This window comes from Rhododendron vialii, chromosome 1a, assembly GCF_030253575.1.
Source record: "Rhododendron vialii isolate Sample 1 chromosome 1a, ASM3025357v1".
Lineage (NCBI taxonomy): Eukaryota > Viridiplantae > Streptophyta > Magnoliopsida > Ericales > Ericaceae > Rhododendron > Rhododendron vialii.
This window is the reverse complement of record NC_080557.1, coordinates 38,218,365-38,239,023: the sequence shown is the minus strand read 5'-3', so window position 1 is coordinate 38,239,023 and position 20,659 is coordinate 38,218,365. Positions and strand designations below refer to the sequence as shown.

At 39.1% G+C, this 20,659-nt stretch overlaps 1 pseudogene; it reads left to right on the top strand.

Annotated features, from left to right (window-relative positions):
• The first annotated feature begins 15,678 nt into the window (after positions 1-15,678).
• On the top strand, positions 15,679-20,408 carry LOC131331382 (ATPase 2, plasma membrane-type-like; annotated as a pseudogene).
• Positions 20,409-20,659: the final 251 nt, after the last annotated feature.

Sequence of the window (20,659 nt, the reverse complement as noted above, 5' to 3'; positions counted from 1 at the left end):
GAGTGCTGTTAATCACCCCCCCGTGTCAGGGGGGGTCTGACACCGGGCGTGGGGAATTCCCCATTTTACCCCATCCACTTGCACTCTCTCTCTCACCTATTTCTCTATCTCACTTATTTTATTTTTTATAAAATTGTAAATATTAATAACTTTTTTTTCACTTATTTTTTTAATAAATTTTATATTTTTGAAATATACTCAACGAAACCTATCAAACGAGCCTAATATTGATGGTGAAATAATGTAAAACGGAAAAAAAATATTTTTATGATAGTTTAAACTGTCTAAAAAAGTTGAAAAATTAAGTATTGTAAATTTCAATCCGTTTGAACCGGTGAAAAAATTTTAGTTTTCTGATCATTTTATATTAGATGGTTATAATTAAATTTTGACTCTCGTTGATTAATTCTAAGAAAGTCGTAGAATTAAATATCTCTTAGGGTTAATCAACGAGAGTTCTAGAGTCAAAATTTAATTATGACTATTTAGGATAAAATGATCAGAAAAATAAAATCTTTCCACCAGTTCAAATAGATTGAAATTTGAAACACTTAATTTTTTAACCATACTTTTTAATATATAAACTGTTCGAAGATGTTGAAATCATGTATTTTTTTAAATACATTTTATATATTTAAAATCTATTCAACGAAACTTATCAAACAAGTCTAATATTGAATATGAAATAATGTGTTTAAATTAAATGATTTTTTGGGCCCAGTATAATATTTTTTTATTTTTATTTTTTGTCCTTTGTTTTTTTCCGTCCCGACAGTTCTATCCGCATTACTTCATACCACAATTGGAGGCGTGCTTGATAAGGATGAGTCCATCCGTGTGCTTCATTTGATGCATTTCGTCTCCATCATATGAAAATGGGTGGTACAGGAGGATAATAAGGATATAGGAAAACTTGCACGAAGTGATTTCCATTAACATGGCCAATAGCTATATGTTTGCGCGCTGCGAATGGAACTGGATGGGAGCTCAACGGCAAGTGAGTGAGACAACTCGAAGCCAGTCATATTGAATGTATGTAGTACAACGTTGTACCTTGATGTGGACAAGTCCCAACGTTATAAAATCCATCCAATGATCCTCTGGTGCCGATGGTTAGAAGCAAATTTTTTATTTTATTTTAATGTCTTTATTCAAATTTTTTTCGCATTTGTTAGTTTTTGGTCAATTTTTTGGGGATTATTGTTTTTTCATAACAAGAGGAATCTAAAAAGTAAAAAACTACAATCAAAATTCATTTTTTTTAAATAAAGACTAAAAAATTGGCTTATTGGCTTATTTTTATCTTTATTCAAAAAAATTAGGTTTGGATCGTAATTTTTTACTTTTTAGATTCCTCTCATCATGACGAAGCAATAATTCTCAAAAAATTGACTATAAACTAACAAATGCAAAAAAAATTTGAATAAATACAAAAAAATAAGCCAAATGGCTTAATTAGCCGAACGCCCCCTTAATATTAAACTATCACAAAAATATAATTTTTTCGTTTTACATTATTACACTATCAATATTAGGCTCGTTTGATAGGTTTCGTTGAGTAGATTTCAAAAATATATAATTTATTAAAAAAATACGTGAAAAAAAATTATTAGTATTTAAAATTTTACAAAAAAAGAGAGAAAGAGAGAGAGGGGGTGCAGTGAGAGAGAGAGAGAGGGGTAGGGGTAAAAGGGGAAAAGGGGAGCCGTGTCAGGAGGGGGGCCTGACACGGAGGGGGGCGATTAGTAATCTCCGCCCTAGACTTGTCCGCAACGGGTCGGTTGTTTTGTCTGTGGACCGGTCCAGTTTCGAATCTTTTGGGCCTATTTCGGGCCTTACTTCATTTTTTGGACCAAATCTTTCTACGCACGTATTATTGTGTAGAGTCCACTATGGGTCACATACAAATAATTCTGTCCCGGTACTCATGTTATTAGCTTGGATAAAGCACATTTTACGCAAGTGCCTTGCTATCTCTAAAGACGCTACCAAATGATTTTTCCTGTAATTTCATGGGAGAGCATTTTTTGATTCTTGTCTTTTAGTTCTTTGCCTTCAATATTATCTACGTCAGCAATGATGCTCTTCTCATACTCACAAATCATTGTACTATCCCACCTCATCTCGGAGACCAAGCACTTGTCGTCAACAAGATTTGGGTCCTCAGAAATCATCCTCATTATCTATACCAATCAGTCCGGAATTCTGATACATCCATTTAAGCAGCACTTCTTCAAGAGTTCCATAGACTTGAACACCTTGGCTTTGTGTATAAATTGGGAGGCTCAAAAAGGAAAAAGAAGAAGAAAAAACCTCCAAAATTACAAAAGAAAAATGAACAACAAAAATAAGGGGTCTAAAAGCATCTCTAATGCGTGAAGGTTCTAATAAAAAGTTATGTTATCAAGTACTTCTCCAACCTCGATGGTCAAATTTGAAGCCAAATGAGTATTAATGATCCTATTTATTTCATCCGAGTCTTATTCTCGTTCTTCAAATATCAATTACAACTTTTTTAAATTTCAAATTTGGTTTTCGTACCAAATTGGTCTAATTGATGACTTCTATTAGCCTAAATGGACAGAAAAAGTTAGATTGATGATAGTTTGGATGTTGGGTACCAAGTTGGTTCAATTGATGATGTCTGCCTTCAATTTGATTTTTTCTGTTCAGTTTGGCTGACAGACGTTATCAATTGAACCAACTTTATACGAAAATCAAACTTAAAGGTCAAAAGAGTTGCAATTCATACTTGAAGGATGAAATGAGACTCGGGTGAAATTAGGAGGACCATTTCTATAAGTTTCCCTTATATAAATAAGTAAACTTGACCTTTTTGTTTGTCTTTATTCAAACTATTTTTGCATTTATTTTTTAAATTGTGCGCTAAATTTTTATAAATTATTGATTTTAAAGACAAAATAAATAAATAAATAAATAAGATATATATATACACACACGCACACACACTTATTTTCGTTTTACTTTTCCTATTCCTCTTGTTGACACGAATTAATAATTCACAAAAATTGAATGCAAAACCAATAAATGTGAAAATTTTTGAAAAAAAAGAGTCAATCTTACTCCCCTTTTTTTTTTACTTTTCCTATTCCTCTTGTTGACACGAATTAATAATTCACAAAAATTGAATGCAAAACCAATAAATGTGAAAAATTTTGAAAAAAAAGAGTCAATCTTACTCCCTTTTTTTTTAATCAAAAACCAGCCTCAATGTTCCCAGGAGAGGGCATTGACAACACCATTTGAGGTAACAATAATGCTACGTCCACCGTGTTTTATGCGGTGACACCACACGGTGGGCTCCACCGCTTTTATAAAAAAAAAAAGAGTAGAAAACAAAAAAGAGCCCAATGCTTGTTCTTCTGGTTCCAAGAGAAAGCGGGAGAGAGAATCAGAACGCGACCACCACGTCCACCACCTACCTACGCCGAGGATCCCCATCACCACCACCTTCACCGACGACCCTCATCACCACCTCCGACCACCATGTTAGTGGCTCCAACTCCGGCGACCACCCCAACACCTCGCGAGAATCGCAAAAACCTACGGATTTGTCCTAGATTCAAATCGGGACGCACTCCACCGCCAAGGTCTCTCCTCCTCTTCTCTCTCTCTCTCTGAACTTTCCGATTTGCCCTAGATTCTCCATCTTCAAACCCCCAAAAATTAGGGTTTCAAAAATTGGAGATATTGCAGATTTTTTGTGTTCAGTTTGATTGGGTAAATTAGGGTTCGAAGTTGAGAAACTTTGTATGCACTGGTCTAATGAAAATTAGTATTCAAAGTTGAGAAACTTTGTGTGCACTGGTCTAATGAAAATTAGTGTTCAAAGTTGAGAACCTTTGTGTGCACTGATTTAATGAATTAGGGTTCAAAATTGCGAAAATTTGTGTTTGATTTCCTATTTACCTATTTGCTACCGGTTAGTGTGTCTGATTACCTGTTTTGAAATTGCAAAAATTTGCGATCTCGTCAAATAAGCATTGATTTTTGTTGGAATGAACTGCTAATGAACTCTATTTGAAAATAAAAATAGAACAAATCATGGGTATTTGCCTTGTAGAAGTAACTGAGTAATGTTGGGAATCTTCTTGCTAAATTGACATCAGTTTCCTCCTTCACACCCACATCTCCCATGTTCCAAACATGTCTTCCTTAGTCATGCTTGATTCATATGGATTAACCATAGGAGCAAACATGGTTGCACCTGCAAAACAACCACGGATACATTACAACAAACATACACCAGATCATATGATTTCCACAAAATTATAACATCAAAGACTTCAACCAAAATAACTTTAGTCCAGTGTCATAATTCCAAGAAGCATATTATACACTTTTTACTAGATCAGGTACAAATGGCATAAAATAGTGAATATGACCCTGGCTATAATGCATCTTTTCCGTATCTTTGTAAGAATGCTCTGATCATGTTTCAATTCTTTGTTGACATTGCTTCTTCTTTATTTATTGAGGAATGGCTGGAAAAAGGTTCTATTATGTTATTTTTGTTGGAAAAGTCCCTGGAATATATGAAAGTTGGATAGCTTGGAGGGTATATGTCAAAGCTCATTGCAATTAGGGATGGCAAGTGTACCCGCCCTGCTCCGAACCCGCCCCGAAAGGGGCGGGTTTTTCAATCCATTTTCGGGGGTCGGGTCGGGATAAAATTTCCAAAAGCGAAAGTACCCCGCCCCGAAATACCCGACCCGGCGTGTGTGTGTATATATATATGTATATGTATTTATTTATATATGTATATATACTTATATACATGTCCTTTAATTTTTTTAGCATTAATCCAAAAAACAATGTCTCTTTACTGTCAAGTAGTCTAATCAAATTTAAAAAAGACATAAAAATTGATATTTATTGGTGTTTAGTGGATTTTTTAAAAAGTTTTCTTCAAATATTTATAATAAATCCTACACATAAAGAAATGGAATGAAGTATCTAAAATACTGATTGCAATTAAAACTTTAGATAAAACCGTGATACCAAAAGGCACAAAAAATAATTTCAAAACTTTTATTTTTTAGATAATTTTTATTCCTATTTTGCATTTTTTTTAATTTTTTACTTATAGTTTAATTTTTTTAATTTTTACGGGGCGGGGTGGGTAAACCCGTTCCCAGATCGGGGCGGGGATGGGGGTACCCCAAAAAAACCCGGTTAGGGTCAGGGCAGGGGCGGGTAACGATTTTCGAGTCGGGGTATGCAAAAACCTGCCTCGCCCCGCCCCGCTGCCATTCCTAATTGCAATGTGCAATTGTCGTCTCAACCTGCTCAACTCCGCACCAATTACCCACCTTTGCTCGTACCTGTGGAAGCAAACGTGGACGGCCATGGTGGTGCAAATACGTGCATGTACATTGCAATGTTGTTTTCCTTTCTTTTTGCTCGGTGCAAATACGTGCAAGCAAATGTGGATGGCCCTGGTGAACATGACTCGGAAGACTCCAAAGGGACCTCACAAGAAGTGACACTCTAGGCTTTTCCTTTCTTTTTGCTCATTCATTTATTTTTTCTTTTATTGGCGCACTATCCAAGGTAGAAAGCTGATGTAATAATGCTTAGCTCGTGTCTCCTTTTTGTATCCTTGTTTCATGACCCATGTACCACACTTGATTGATGTCAATGGATGCCGTACTCTCCTTTACCTTGTGGTTTGCTCATAACAATGCTTGAGTTTCTTTAAAGTTTTAAATTTGAATGTGACCGATGATTGTAATGAGAATGACTCAGTGCTGGTTTACACAGGAATTGTGGATTTAAAAATGATGACCCGACATGGGTTTTAGACATGATTTGTTTGCTTGACTTGGTTTGCCCAGCTTAGGATTTTATGACTTTGATTTTGTGAATGGTAATTAGGATGAGAAATGCCTGGCGTGGGCTTATAGACTGCTGTTTTTGCTGTTTGTTGTTGCCGCTTGTTGTTTGACTGAGACACTAGACATCGGGCTGGGACCAAAAACATGGGAGATGCTGCTCAAAATTTTCCAAATATTGTTCTCAAATTAAAAGTATGATGTTGTAGTATCCTTTTGAGTCTCCTTTTTTTGAAAGAGCATTTCAGACGAATACAGTTTCCGACGCAAGTTCTGGAACAAGAATTCCACCTAACTCACCCAAACAAGAATTCTACTTAATTGAACCAGCATTTGTGGACATTTTAGAATTCGAACCGATAACAATTACTAACTTAAACATTGTAATGTCTGAATAATCTGCCATTCGGGAACAAAATATCATGACAAATACTATGCTTTAATAACTTGCCTTACATAGATTTGTGCAACTGAACCCAATTTTTCAAAACCACAATCAGATTTTCAAAGAGAGCAAAAGACACAATCAGATTACTAAACCAATCACATTGCTATGCATTGCCTCAGCATCTCCTTAACAACAAGTAATTTATGTCGCTCATTATCCACATAATTTCGGCAGTCTTTGGGAAGATATGGAAGTTTCTCAGGTCCCCCTGCTTCAATCTGAAGTGAGTCATAAGTCTTGTACGTCTTAATCCCAGCTTTATCATTCATTAGGAGCTTTTTTTTCACATGTTCATTAAGGACCCTATAGTTCTTGCGAAACCTGGCCTTTCCCGAGCTATTTTCATGATTGTGCTCCAAGACAACCCAATTTATCTTCCACTTTCCATCCGGGTTTGTAGACAAATTAAGCCGAGCTCGACCACATTTTGTTTGTGGTCGTGGTTTGACTGGATTGCTTGTTTTCACCTTCGCCTTTCCACAACAATTGCATTCAAAACATACATGTCTCACGTTTCCATCTTTTCCCTTTCTCAAGTTGCTTCTTGCCACAGCAAATCCCATTTGTTGAGCATATCTTAAGTAATACCGGTAAGCTTCATCTTGTGTATCGAATATCACTCCAACCTTCGGTTTCTCAACTATTTGTTCAGAATTTTCTATTGCCTCCTTTCCATCCTCATTACTACATACCTCATCACAGCCTTGTTTTGAAGAACCACTCGATACCTCTTCTACTTCTTGTTCACTTTCTCCACTTGATGCCTTTTCTACTTCTTGTTCATTGTCTCCACTCGGTCGAGGAGGCAGTGTCGACGGAACAGAATTCGACAACATCAAATACAATGGTGATGGAAATGGAAACATCATCTACATGTTCAAAAATTAACTCAACAAGTAAGCATCATCACAACTCAGGACAATTATAATGTGCAAAATTATTGCTTAGTACTGTTTTTGGGAAACAAGGTCAACTAGCATAATTACATGGCAACCAAATCATGATCATACATAATTTGAAGCCACCAAAAAATTACTCCTAAAGAGCCCATTGTAGTCCAAAATGCATTAGCAGTAACAAAAGTGCACTTCCTTTTATACCGAATTGTTATTTGTTTATTTTTGTCATATATATCAATCAGCTACATTGAATATAAACCCCATTGAAACCTTTCAAAACAAATAACAATCTCAGGTATAAAATTCACGGAATTAATTATGGTTCAAAAACCCCTATTGCCCTCCATTATTATGATATTTTTCAAAAGCAAGACTGTGAAGCGAGCACATATGAACAAAATTATTCGTATAGAGCATAGATGTACAAACTCGAAGTGGAAACATCCATCAATAAAAGCTGCCTAATTTTCTCACAAAGAACTGCAACTATCAAATTTTAGGACGCATGGCATCCTGTTCTATCTACAAGTCCTACCATTTATTACTGGAATCCAACTCAAAAATCATATTGCTATGTGTTTGATTTTCTTTCCAAGGGGAGAAAGAGTGCGTCTCATCTCTTTTTCAGTCAAAATGGAACCATGACTTCCTACATGCAAAGTAGATTGAAAACATAGAATGTCACACTATTTCGCATCAGATTATATGAATAACTGACCAAACCAAAAAACAAAAAAATAATAATTGCAAACTTATATATCTCCATTAATAAACCTCCAAACCTAGGCTTCCAACCTTAACGTGATCAGATAAACCTACTTGAAACAAACAAATTTTTACCAATGATACCCACATGAACATAATAAGAAGAATATTGTTGGTATTTGGATTTTGGGGTTTGGAGGTGTTTTGGTAGCTAGGTTCGGGCATTTCTTTCCGGTGGTTCTTTTTTGTTTTGGTGGGCACCATGCCTTCCTTTTGTGGGTCTCAGGTGACGATTGCTATTATGTCCTTGGTCCATTTAATCTTAAGATTTTTGAATTTCTTTTCCTGAGAAAAAAAAATAAGAATAATATTATTATCCACACACCTCCCTTACTATCAAGCTAAAATCCGAAGCACTAATAATGAAATTTTGATTGTTAATTCCTTGTTAAGTGTTACAACGAGTTTTCATGAATTCCCTTGCAGAAGTCCCAAAGAGCTCGAAGGAATTCCATGGAAATGGTTAGCCTGTCAAGAAAAATGAGCAAATAAGAGATGCTTATAAAACGAGCTATGAGAAAGTAAAATGAACTAAAAAAGGAAACCAATAAAAATGGTTACACCTGTTAAAATATGAGAGAAGAAAAGTTTTATTGAATTCGATATAAAATTATATATACAATGAGACTTCTATTTATACAAGAAAGGTAGCCTAGCTATGGAAGATAATCATTCTAATTATAATAAAATTGTAATCAATTACAATTCAAAATAAAATCAAGAGAATCATATAATATTATAATCATACAATTCAGGATGATTATGATATTATATGATTACTATATTCTAACAACACCAAAAACAGAGAAAGTCAACTCGAGATTACAATTTATGGCTACTTTGAAATGAGACATTTGATCAAATTTCACTTACCAAACATGCTTAGATCACGAACGCCATTCCCTTATCAAACATGGAAGAAGAGGAGTGAGAAAATTTACCAGTTTAACCAAGGAGAGTCAGGAGACAGTTTCTTGTTAGAACACAAAATTTTACTTTAGAACAATTAGTGAAGAATTCTAAAACACTTATACTGCAAACTTGAGAATAACAGTGTTTTTTGCATTTGCGGACAGAGGGAGAAGGGGTGTAAAATAACCTGAAAACTACACAGAGACTAACCTGCCTTCTTTCATAAAAGGAACGAGCTTTCGCAAACTGAAAAAAAAAATGGTTAACGTCAACGAACCACGGATTCTATGGAAATTGAATTGAACAAACGGAATGAATTTGGTACCTCTATCATATTGAAGGCACAAAAGGAACCCATATTTTGCTATTGAAATGTTTTAATCCTTCAATGACAGGCCCATCAAGAACTTATGCAAACATTCAACTTTAACAAAATTTCCCAAAAGTTGCATAAAATCAACAAAATTCCTAAAAAACAGGTACATTAAAATTGACATTTTCAGAGATTTAATCTTGCAATTCCTTTCTCCTCAAATGACTGAAATTTCAACTTGAAGCCATCTATCCAATTGGATCACCTGGGTTCAATCACTAGTAACAAACACAAAATGATGGCAAAAAATTGGAATAGAGTTAACACACCAAATCCAATTACAGAAATCAAATTTGGAGATATATATATATATATATATATATATATATATATTGTTGCGGAAACTAAGGATCAAACCAGAACACAAACACACACACAAACACAGAGACAAAGATTTACGTGGTTCCCCAAAATCGGGTACGTCCACGGGGGGCAGCCAGATTATATTTAGGAGGAGGAGGATTACAAATCACTCAAACTCACACTCTCTCAAACTGATACAAAATCAGATACGTTTCTGATTTCCCACTCTCTGGTCTCTTACTCAAGAGAGATATATAAAACCCCAAGCAGAGGCCTCCAATTTATAGCCAAAACTTGGAGCCCTGTTCATGAGCCACGAGAGGCTCATTTACTGCAATCCCATGCCTGGGATTTTCAAGATTTAGGCAAATCTTTTGAAGTCTACAAAGGCTGCCAAGGCTGCCATCTTTGACCAATGAGAGAATTGGACCAAACCTCAGCAGCCCATGTGCTGATTTCAACAATCTCCACCTTGACGACAATTCTCCAAAGGTCCGATGCTGCCCCCAATGCGCCTTTAGGCGCTCTGAACTAGAGAGATGTTGATCAAGCCCAAACAATGATTGAACGTGATCCCAGTAACAACCTTCGTCAACATATCAGCTGGGTTGTCTGCAGTGGCAATCTTCTCAAGCAATATGTCCCCTTCTTCTAGAATTTCCCGAACAAAGTGAAAACGGACATCTATATGCTTTGTCCTGGTATGGTGCACTTGATTCTTTGCCAAATGAATGGCACTCTGACTATCGCAATAGACATTGTTGTGCTCCTGTTTGGCACCCAAATCACCAATCAAACCCTGCAACCAGATGGCTTCTTTTATGGCCTCAGTCACCGCCATATATTCAGCCTCCGTAGTAGATAGTGCAACCGTGGACTGTAAAGTCGAACGCCAACTAACTGGTCCTCCTGCCATAGTGAAAACATAACCAGTAGTTGACCGCCTCTTATCCAGATCACCAGCGTAATCTGAATCTACATAACCAACTGCAAGCTGATCACCAAATTTCTGATCTCTCCCAAATTTTAGGCCAACATTAACTGTTCCCTGAATGTATCTGAGAATCCATTTCACGGCCTGCCAGTGACCCTTTCCTGGATCATGCATATATCTGCTAACCATACTGACAGCGTGTGAAATATCGGGTCTGGTACATACCATTGCATACATCAAGGATCCCACAGCGTTGGCATACGGAACTTGGGCCATCTGTTTTCGTTCCGCATCAGTACGAGGTGACATCGAAGCGCTGAGCTTAAAGTGCGGGGCTAACGGTGTACTTACGGGTTTAGCTTTGCCATCTATGCCAAACCGTTGAAGTACAGTCTTCAGATACTGAGTCTGCGATAAGCAAACTGTGCCCTGCTTCCTGTTGCGCTGAATCTCCATCCCAATGACCTTCCTTGCTTCTCCAAGGTCTTTCATTTCGAATTCTGAACTCAGTTGTGCCTTCAACCGAGAAATCTCCACCTTGCTCTTAGATGCAATTAGCATATCATCAACATATAAGAGCAAATAGATAAAGGAACCATCCCGAAGTTTACGAAAGTAAACACAATGGTCAAAACTGCTGCGAGTATACCTCTGCGTAGCCATAAACTGATCAAATCTCTTGTACCATTGTCGTGGCGACTGCTTTAGGCCATATAGTGACTTGCGAAGACGGCAAGCCCAATTTTCCTTTCCGGAGACCTTGAAACCATCTGGTTGTGACATATAGATTTCTTCGTCCAAGTCGCCGTGCAAAAATGCAGTCTTAACATCGAGTTGCTGTAACTCGAGGTCGTACTGCGCAACCAAAGATAATAGAATGCGAATCGATGCATGCTTCACCACCGGAGAGAAGACCTCATTGTAGTCAATCCCTTCGCGCTGAGCATAACCCTTTGCCACCAATCTGGCCTTATGTCTAACACCACCCTTGACCGAACTGTCCTCTTTGTTGGCGTAGACCCATTTGCATCCTATTGCTTTCTTCCCTTTGGGAAGTGGTACCAGCTCCCAAGTCTTATTCTTGTGAAGAGAACTGATCTCCTCATTCATAGCCTGCTTCCATTGAGAACCGTCAGAACCTGAAACGGCCTCCCTATACGTATTCGGAACACCTGTGATAACCGGAAGGGCGTATGCAACCATACCATCATATCGGGCAGGTTTTCGAATCTCCCTCATCGGACGGCTAGTAGCAATAGACTGTGTTGGCGCTATAGCCTCGGGAACTGAAACATCATCAGACTCAGAACTCGAATCTGAAACATCACTGTGGTGCTCCTGTGGTGGCGAAATAGTAGGAACTTGAACTACAGGAACCTCTAGCTCCACTTGCTCTGACTGCTCCACCTGATCTGAACACCCTGGAATGGTGTTAACCTTTCGAGAGTTGGTTTGAAGCATGGCCGACTCATCGAAAGTAACATCTCGGCTGGTAATAATCTTCTTAGACTCCGGGCACCAGAGTCTATAGGCCTTTACACCTGGAGTAAAGCCAACAAATATAGCCTTCCTAGCTCGAGGATCCAGCTTAGATTCTGTGACATGAAAATAAGCAGGACAACCAAATACATGCAGCCGATCGTAATCAATCGAAGATTGACCAAAGTATACCTCCATGGGAGTCCGTCCGCCAAGTGCCTCTGACGGTAGCCTGTTGATCAACTGACAGGCATAGGCGACTGCCTCTCCCCAAAATACTTTTCTCAAACCGGCGTTGGACAACATACACCGCACCTTAGTCACCAAAGTGCGGTTCATCCTCTCTGCAACTCCATTTTGCTGTGGAGTCTTCGCGGCGGTGAAATGTCGGACTATCCCCTCCTCCTGACAGATTTTGAGAAAGGGATCTAAAGTATACTCACCACCGTTGTCTGACCGAAGTACCTTGATTTTTCTGCCAGTCTGAGTCTCCACCCTCTGCTTCCAACGAAGGAAGGTGTCAAGGACCTCGTCCTTGCGTTTCATGGGATAAACCCATACTCTCCGTGAAAAATCATCAATAAACGTGACAAACCACCGTTTGCCACCAAAAGTTGCTGTCTTTGTGGGCCCCCAAACATCTGAATGAACATAATCCAGAATACCCTTCGTACGATGAACTGCGGTGCCAAATTTGACCCTGGTCTGTTTGCCCAGAACACAGTGCTCACAGAATCCAAACTTCCCTGTCTTGGCCCCCTTAAGGAGACCTTTCTTTACCAATCCTTGTAAAGCTTTCTCTCCGGCATGACCTAGGCGCATGTGCCAGAGTCGGGAAATGTCATCTGTAGCATCATCTGAGCTGCTGCTGGAGATGGCTACTCCTCCTGTAACTGTGCGCCCGTCGAGGAAGTATAAATTTCCCCTCCGAGTGCCTTTCAGGACCACTAATGCACCATGGGTTACTTTCAGGGCTCCACCTTCTAAAGTAATCTTGTAACCTTTTGCATCCAAGGTTCCAAGAGAAATCAAATTTTTCTTCAAATCCGGGACATACCGGACATCTGTCAAAAGCTTGGTTGTACCGTTGCGCAACTTGAGTCGGATTGTACCTATCCCCTGAGTTTTGCAGGCATTGTCGTTGCCCATCAAAACTACGCCACCGTCAATCTCTTGAAAGTTTGAGAACCAGTCCCGATGGGGACACATATGGTAGGTACATCCCGAGTCCAGAATCCATTCATCTGAATTTGTGTCTGATGAAACAATCAAGGCTGATGCCAAGTCGTCAACCTCTCCTCTTGCAACATTTGCTCGTTGTTGTTGTTGTTCCTTGATTTTGGGGCAATCCTTCTTCCAGTGCCCCGTTTCATGACAGTAAGCACACTCATCCTTTGCAATCTGCTTCCTGTCACCGGATTTCTGATTCCTTTCAGCTGATTTGCCTTTTGACCTGGACCTGGACTGTCTCCTCCCGGACTGTCTATTCCTCGATTCAGTCCTTCCCCTTACTGATAGTGCTGATGAAGGGGGATCCCGATGAACTTGTTGATCCTTCTTCCGTACCTCGTTGTTAATCAAAGTAGAGCAAACGTCATTAAAACGAATTTCATCTTTTCCATACAGTAAGGTAGTAACCAAGTGGTCATATGTATCAGGCAAAGAATTTATCAACAAAAGTGCCTTATCCTCATCGTCAATTTTAACATCAAGGTTTTGCAAATCGGCCAAAATTTTATTGAAACTATTTAGATGTTCGTTCATTGACGCACCTTGTTGATACTGAAAACGATACAGTCTCTTCTTCAAGTAGAGTCTGTTCTCTATGCTCTTCGTCATGTACTTGCTCTCTAATTTCTGCCACAACTCCTTGGCTGAATTGTCCCTCATGACGGAATACTTGATGTCTTTGGACAAACAAAGACGGATCGTGCCACAAGCTTGCCGATTAAGCTTGTCCCAATCGGAGGTGGACATATCCTCAGGACGATCCTCCAAAGTGAATTCCAAATCTTGTTGATTTAGAATATCCAAAACTTCGCATTGCCACATGCCGAAGTTAATTGTGCCATCGAACTTATCCACTTCGAATTTGGCATTCGAAACCGAGCTCCTCCTCATGTAGGAACTGACCGAGGGCTCGTCTGAAGTCTTATTATCTGATGACTTGTCCATAGGTGTTGAAGAAACAACACTAGGGCTCTCCTCGTCGATGCTGGACATCCAACGAAGTCAAAAACGAGAGTTTTACCGCTGAAAATACTCCCAACAGATTTTTCGGAACGGAATCTCGAAAAACGGGACACGGGGTTGGATCTGGAACGTCGAGATAGTCAAAATCGACTACTCACGGGCGAAAAACGGAGTCCGGACGGCTCCGAAATCACAGAAAACAAATTTTAGGAAAATTCTGCTGACTGGATGATTGACTGGACCACTTTTGCTGAGGTGTCGAACACGTGGCACCCACCTGGCGCTGACGTGGAATGACACGCGGACTGCTGACGTGGTTGATGACTCAGCACATATGGGTCCCGTTTGGTGACGTGGCAGATGACGTGTCTGATGACTGGGCAGGTGATGTGGCGGATGACAGCGCCATGTGGTACTGATGGAGCGATGACATGTTGCTGACTGGATGATGACATCTTGCTGATGTCATCGTCTTCAACCTGCAGTTGCGCGTGGAAACGTATCACAAGCGCGTCAGATCCATTTTCTGATTTGACTGCTTAAGCGCAACTTTGACCGGGAAGGTGTGGATCACCCCGACGTCGGATGAAGGCTTATTATACCTTCCCGAAATCGTCTCGACGAGACGAACAAGATGGACAGATTAGATCGTATTTTCGAGCTGTTTCGAAAAAACGCAGATTCGAACAGAGGCAAAAAACAGAATGTTGCTTTGTGTTTTGGCTTCCCAAGCTCTGATACCAATTGTTGCGGAAACTAAGGATCAAACCAGAACACAAACACACACACAAACACAGAGACAAAGATTTACGTGGTTCCCCAAAATCGGGTACGTCCACGGGGGGCAGCCAGATTATATTTAGGAGGAGGAGGATTACAAATCACTCAAACTCACACTCTCTCAAACTGATACAAAATCAGATACGTTTCTGATTTCCCACTCTCTGGTCTCTTACTCAAGAGAGATATATAAAACCCCAAGCAGAGGCCTCCAATTTATAGCCAAAACTTGGAGCCCTGTTCATGAGCCACGAGAGGCTCATTTATTGCAATCCCATGCCTGGGATTTTCAAGATTTAGGCAAATCTTTTGAAGTCTACAAAGGCTGCCAAGGCTGCCATCTTTGACCAATGAGAGAATTGGACCAAACCTCAGCAGCCCATGTGCTGATTTCAACATATATATATATATATATATATGCACCGGAGAGATCGAAAAGTGAGATGAGAGGAGAAAGCGTGGAAGAAGAAATTGTCTCCGTGACAGAACACGTACCACAACTCCTGTGCAAACCAGCTAAAAGAACTGTATCCATCATCTAAATTCTCTCTTTTTCCTCTTCTCTCTAAATCTAATCCAGTGCCAACACCCAAACAAACAAAACCCAACGAAATTTATAGATTAAAAAATGTTGATAACAATAGCTGATATGGTTTTTTTTTATGATCCGACCCATCACCGATAACAAAACCCCAAAATAAAATGGAACAAGAATACCATTGAACACCTTTTGCATGATGTTGGAATGGAAGCAGTGCTACGGTGGTAATGGCCGGAAAAGTGAAAGTGACGATGGTAGTGGGAGAGATGTTCACGGTGAGAGGGCTAGAGAGAGAGATTGGTTTCTTTCATTAGCAGAGACAGAGAGATAGAAACGAGATGGCGCCGCACATCAATCTATGGCCGAAGTAATAAACTACTACTCTTTTCAGTAAAAAATCTGGAAGTGAAAGTACAATTTCATTGAGTGAAATAAGGAAAACGTATAATACCTAAACTGCCCCTACCTCAACACATGAAAAACAAATTGGAAGACAAATTTGACGAGGGCAATTACGTATTTTCACCACATGCCTTGGCTTACCGCCCTTGGTTCTTTTATTACAAGTGTATTGATAAGCCTGAAACTTATTTCGATGTTTTTTACTTTATGTAATTTTTTGTTGTAATTTTAAAAGTTAGGGTGCATTCTTTTGGCCTTAACTTAAACTTAAAATGAGAATTTTGTTCTTATTTGAATTTTTTCTTATTTGTTAGTTTTGCACTAAACTTTTGTCGGCTATTGATTCATTTCGACGAAAGGAATTCGAAAAGTAATTTTTTTTTTACTTTTACCCAAGTATTTTGAGAAATAACTTGCAAAAAGTGGTTATTTCTCAAAATACTTGGGTACAATATTACTTTTTGCGCTAAAAAGTGGTTATTTTTGGAAGAGATAAAAAATGAGCAAATCGATCTCGTAAGCATTTTGTGAACTACCAATGCGGACTTTTCTTGTGTTTTCGTTACAATATTACTCTTTCTACCCCAAAAATTTTAGTCCGGAATTAAGAAGACGTACTATCCTCCATAAAAAAAAAGAGAGTACTTGTTCGCATACTTTTTATTTATTTATCTCTACACCAATTCAAAGGGATAATTGTTCTATTTTATTCATTGCAAGAAAAAAATTCAAGAATTATGCATGGAAAGTATGTTATTTTTCATCTGGAAATTGCACGTATTTTTTTTTTTGTAATGGACTAAAAAATTAGAACGGAGGGAATATTATGCAAACAAAATTTTCGTATGGAAATGCTGATACAAAATTAGAACGGAGGGAATATTATGCATTTACGGTTTTTCTTTGTTGTAATTCGAATCAATCACCAGATCATTGAGCTAGTAATTTCAAAAGTAACATTGTCACATCATTCTTGATTATTTTCTCCATACTGGGGAAGGTGTTGTGCGGGTGGTGCACAGCACGGTGCCATGTTGTGCACTATGAGAGCCGTCCGTTCGGCAATCTAACGCCGAAATGAAATCTAATTTGAATTGCCGAACGGACGGTTCCAATGGTGCACAAGTCCATTCTATCGCGGCATCCAATTGTCATAAATAAATGATATGGCGTGTTTTGATCTCCCAATCAAGCTCAAATACCTTACACTTGCTACGTTCTATCTTCTTCTTCTCTACTTTTCTTTTCTTTTCTTTTTTTTGTTGCAAATCCATCTTGAAATTCTCACAAAATTGAGAGAATGATAAGTGATGAATTTGTTATGTATGAGTGGTGTTCAGGAGAGATCGAGGAAGTCTTCGAGCAACTAAAATGTACGAGGGAAGGTTTGTCAACGGAGGAAGGAGAGAAGCGACTCCAAATCTTCGGCTTCAACAAGCTCGAAGAGAAAAAGGCACAACTTTGGATTCATTCCTTTGTTTTCTTTTTACTTCTACTTGCAGTTTTTAGCATTGTACTACTTCTTGATGCTGAAATGTTTGGGTTTTATGTGGAATCCTCTGTCATGGGTCATGGAGTCTGCTGCCGTTATGGCCATTGATTTGGCAAATGGAGGGGTATTTTACACCTGTCTCTCTCTCTCTCTCTAAATGAAGAGTAGAATTGTGCAGGGCAAGCCTCCAGACTGGCAAGACTTTGTGGGAATTGTTGTGCTGCGTATTATGAACTCAACCATCAGTTTCATTGAAGAAAATAATGCAGGAAATGCAGAGGTCTGGCTCCCAAAACCAAGGTACTATATTTCTTCACCCTTACTCGTGCCAAACTGCACTAACCAAAATCAGTTTTCGAAAACACTTTTCAGGGCTTTTTTTTTTTTTTTTTTTTTGCGATAGTAGCGGTGTGGGAGGGGGACTTTCCGGATTCGAACTTGGCACATGAGTGGTATAGCACTTTAAGTGCTCAACGTTTGCCACTTCGTTGTTGTCCGGTTGCTCAGGAAATTATTTTCTGAAAATACCCTTATTGTTTTCAAATCATATTGCTTTTTAGGGTAATGGTTTTTGGCAATACGAAAAACTTATTTGTGTTGTTTTGTTAGATAGTGTTCTGTATCTAAAATAAGTTTGGAAAATCATTGACTGACCGAGTGTTCTGAGATAATAAATTCCAATATCAAATATTGAGAATTGCAGCCAAACATGGCATTTTGGTGAGTCCATTGAAATCAAGTTGTGGCTAATTTTTTTGAGTATGATGAAGGTGTTGAGAGATGGCAAATGGAGCGAGCAGGAGGCAGAAATCTTGGTTCCAGGAGATATAATCAACATTAAGTTAGGCGATATTGTCTCAGCAGACGCTCGTCTTTTGGAGGGAGATCCTCTTAAGATTGACCAATTTGCCCTTACGGGTGAGTCCTTGCCTATGACAAAGCACCCCGGAAATGAGGACTTTTTCGGCTCCACCTGTAAGCAAGAGAAATTGAGGTTGTGGTTATCACCACTGGTGTCCACACCTTCTTTGGAAAGGCTGCCCACCTTGTTGACAGCACCAACCAAGTGGGTCATTTCCAAAAGGTACTGCTACTGCTCTTCAAAGCAAACCCCAACAAATTACTGGTTTTATAGCAGGCAAACAATGACAAAATTTCCAATATACTCACTTTGTAAAAAAAAGGTTCAAACTAGTTAAGCTTTAAAATGGTGCTAATCCCTCATGATTGAATACTTCATCAGGTGCTGACTGCCATTGGAAACTTCTGCATCTGCTCCATTGCCGTGGGTATGCTGATTGAGCTCGTCGTGATGTACCCAATCCAGGGCAGGGAATACAGAGATGGCATTGATAATCTGTTGGTTCTTCTCATCAATGGGATTCCAATTGCTATGCCTACGGTGTTGTCTGTGACAATGGCCATCGGGTCTCTCAACAAGGTGCCATTACCAAGAGGATGACTGCTATTGAAGAAATGGCCGGGATGGTTGTTCTTTGCAGTGACAAGACTGGTACCCTCACAGTGGACAAGAACTTTATTGAGGTTTGTAGTCTTTCCATAGTACCATAAAGACCGAAGGTCAAAAAAGGATCATAGAACCTATTTTTTCTTGTCAATGCTTGTCCTATTTGGTTCTGTTTTCGGAATAAGTTTTTGAGAACATTCTTCATGACTTCCCAAAGGCCAAATAAGGAGCAAAGAGCTTCCTTTTCCATGTCAAAACAGTCTGTGTGGTTCTGTTTTCAGAATGAGCTCTTCTGAAGTCTTCAGAGAACCCGGATTTCAAAACTTCTATGGCTAACTTTTGGAATTACCCTAGTGTTAAGAAAACACCGAAAACATCTGTGCATTCAAGAACTGATAGGAAAAAATGAATGTGTGTTTCCCTCATGTGTAAGTACGATACAAAGGTGTTCTGAATAACTGATTCAGAAACATGAATAAATAGCGACTTTATGACCTAAAAAAGCTGTGGAAACGAGGTGTTAACTGGAGCGATGTCATAATCTAAAAAAACTTTGAAATGATGAATGTGCTCTCATGATCACAGGTGTTTGTGAAAGATGGTGATAAGGACACTGTTGCCTTGCTCGCTGCTAGGGCCTCCAGGGTCGAAAATCAGGATGCCATCGATGCTTCAATCGTTGGGATGTTGGGCGATCCTAAGGAGGTATTTAACTGGAGAATATTTCATTTTATACTTTTTTATATGCCTGCTTGTTGAATTAGATGTTATTTTCGCTTTCACGTGATGCTTTTAGGCAAGAGCAGGAATCAATGAGATTCATTTCGGGCCCAGAGGGAATCCACTCAAGCAATAGTTTGAGTGTTGAAGCAACTCAAAGGCCTGGATGCTACAAGAACAGAAATTCTTTTTGCAGAAAGAATAGAGGTTTCTCAGGCCTTTGCCGTTCTCTTGGAGTGAAAGGCACGTTTTGTTCAGAAAGTAACCCCTCATTGGACCATTTTGAAGTTGCTCAAGCCTAGACCTCTGCTAGAAGGCCACATGGCAGCTATGCATTGGAGTATTTTGAAGCAGCTCAAGGCCTGTACTTCCTATAATTCTCAGTTTTAGAGGCCTTGGCAGAGGTCCACGACCTCAAAAGCTCACAGCTTATGCACTTATATTCCCATTTCTTTCAAGCATTACATGTATTCACTTCAAAGTAGTTAAAGTTTTATTACATTTCTTGTACCCAAACTTCATTAAACCGATTAATGGAGTTCGTTTGATCCTTGTTTACTGCATTGTCTTTCTTTCCATTGTTCTAGCAACGAGTGAAAAATATTTCAAGTCCTTAGCCCGACAAGGCAACCAACGAACCGTCACGAGGCCTTACCCTTTAGGCCGAGCACAATCACTCGACAGAAGTCGGGTTTTGAGGCACGAAGGCCTTAAAAACAATTCGGACAGACTTGTCCTGGCATGCCCTCGCATTCCAAGCCAATTTGGTTTTAACACTTTTTGTGGAGAAACAAAAGAGGAACGAGCAATTTGGGACGAAGAGAGTAATAAGTATACGTTCTAATAAAATATATGTCTTCTAGACTGGCCTCCCTGGAGTCAAAATCCTAGCTCTGCCACTGTTGCTCTGATACCACTTGAAACTCCTCACTTAGACCACTAGCCGAGTAACTTGTTGGAACCCAACCAGATAATATATCCAAAATGCTTAAGTCCAAGTTAGTAGTAGTAGTTTACATATACCAATATTGTGACACCACAAAATCGAGAAGAGTACTGACGGGCCATGAACCATGTGATAATAATGGAACACGA